Genomic DNA, 2,074 nt, shown 5'->3' on the forward strand with positions numbered 1-2,074 from the left:
CTCATCACCGTCTTTGTTTGAAATTGAAGAAGTACCAACCGTTCTATTCAGTCCTATCCGTCATGTTCTTTGCTGTAGCAAGTACACTTCAGTCTACTAGGTCTATAACGTTATCAGCAACCCAGAACATGAAGACTCCATTAATCATCTGCGATCTATGGTTTTCAACCGAGGGTGAATTCTCCATAGGCGTGAATTAGGTCGCGGATATCAAATTAGGTATGGAATTTGCGTTGCGTTTAAAATTTTACTTGTATCACTGTTTGTATGTCAGTTCTCAGTGCTATAAAGCCCCAAACAAAGAATTGTGTTCGGCGCTATGTACAATATTCAAGTATTCCGTTTGCATCATGCGGGATGATTAAATACCATATCCCGGGCCCCGTGGTGGTGGAGGAACGCTATGTGGGAAGCTGAGCTGCAAGCAACCGGGAGGGTCATAGGTGGTGGATAATGCTTAGTCGCGAAGGCAACTAGTTGTGATGCGCGACTTGAACCTGTAGCGGGGGTTGACTGCGGGTGTGGTAGGACGTGGTAGTGGGCTCTACACGTTCTAGGCCTAAATACCTCATGCCCTAAAGTAGCCCTAGACAAGGCGAGCCAGCGCCGCCTTTAAATAAGCGCTTAGCCCAAATCTCTCTCTTCCTGTGATTCTTCAGCGTTACTGCAAGGTTGGCACAGGCCTAGCTAGCCGCCCATAAAAATAGCATGCTCAGGAAGTTCAACAAGAAATTTCGGATGCACAAAATTGGCACAGACGTACGCAACGAAAACGGACAAGAGACTGGAAACTTGGGACATGGAACTGCAGATCGCTTAACTTTATCGGGAGCACTCACATACTTGCCGATATAATGAAAGACCGCAAGTTCGACATTGTGGCGCTGCAAGAGGTGTGATCGGATGGTGGCCGGTCAGTGACAGAATGTGCAGGTTGAGGATCAAGGGCCGGTTCCTCAAAATCAGCATAATTAACGTGCATAGTCCCCACCTCGGAAGTAGCGATGACGACAAGGACGAATTCTACGCGCAGCTAGAGCGTGAATACGATCGCTGCCCAGGTTGGCCAGGAGGTGGAATACAGATCGGTAATTGGAAGGTTTAGCGCCCCACCTGCAGACGAACGAGACCGGCCTAAGACTAATCGATTTCGCCACCTCCAAGAACATGGCCATAAGGAACACCTTCTTCCAGCACCGTCTCCTGCACCGATACACCTGGAGATCACCGCAACAAACAGAGACGCAAATTGATCATTTTCTGATTGATGGTCGGCACTTCTCGGACATTATCGACGTAAGGATCTATCGGGGCGCTAACATCGAATCGGACCACTATCTGGTGATGGTTAAACTGCGTCCAAAACTATCCGTAGTGAACAGTGTAAGATACCGGCGCCTGCCGCGGTATAACCTGGACCGGCTGAGGGAAACCAACGTCGCGACAACGTACGCGCAGCATCTTGAAGCAGTGCTGCCACCGGAGGAGGAGCTCATCGATGCTCCCTTTGAGGACTGCTGGACCAGGACTAAAGCAGCCATAAGCAGCACAGAGGAGTCGATGCAGGCATTGCATTTATCGCTCATATGAGTAAATGCGTCCGGATAATTTGCTACTGCGACAATAAAAACTCACATTTTCACACGAAAAGTTATTGGCACTCACACAACTTCTCCGGATAAATACAACGTGTTATTTCTCCGGATAAATAAAACCGCCGGAGAATGAGCGAATGAGTTTATAGACGGAACGATTGGCGAGTGCCAAGAGATATTGGACGAGAAGAGTGAAGCACGCGCAGCGATATTGTTTCAATCCACTGGTCAGAACGTGGAGTCATATCGACGGAAGCGAAAACAGCAGACTCGTCTTTTTAGGGACAAAAAGCGCCGCCTGGAAGAGTCTGAGAGAGAGGAGATGGAGCTGCTGTATCGCTCTCAGGAAACGCGGGCGTTCTTCAAGAAGCTGAATGACTCTCGCAACGGTTTTGTGCCGCGGGCCGAAATGTGTAGAAACAAGGAAGGTGGCATCTTGACGGACGAACGTGAGGTGGTCGAAAGGTGGAGTACTACAA

The sequence above is a fragment of the Topomyia yanbarensis genome, chromosome 2 (assembly GCF_030247195.1).
Source record: "Topomyia yanbarensis strain Yona2022 chromosome 2, ASM3024719v1, whole genome shotgun sequence".
Classification (NCBI taxonomy): domain Eukaryota; kingdom Metazoa; phylum Arthropoda; class Insecta; order Diptera; family Culicidae; genus Topomyia; species Topomyia yanbarensis.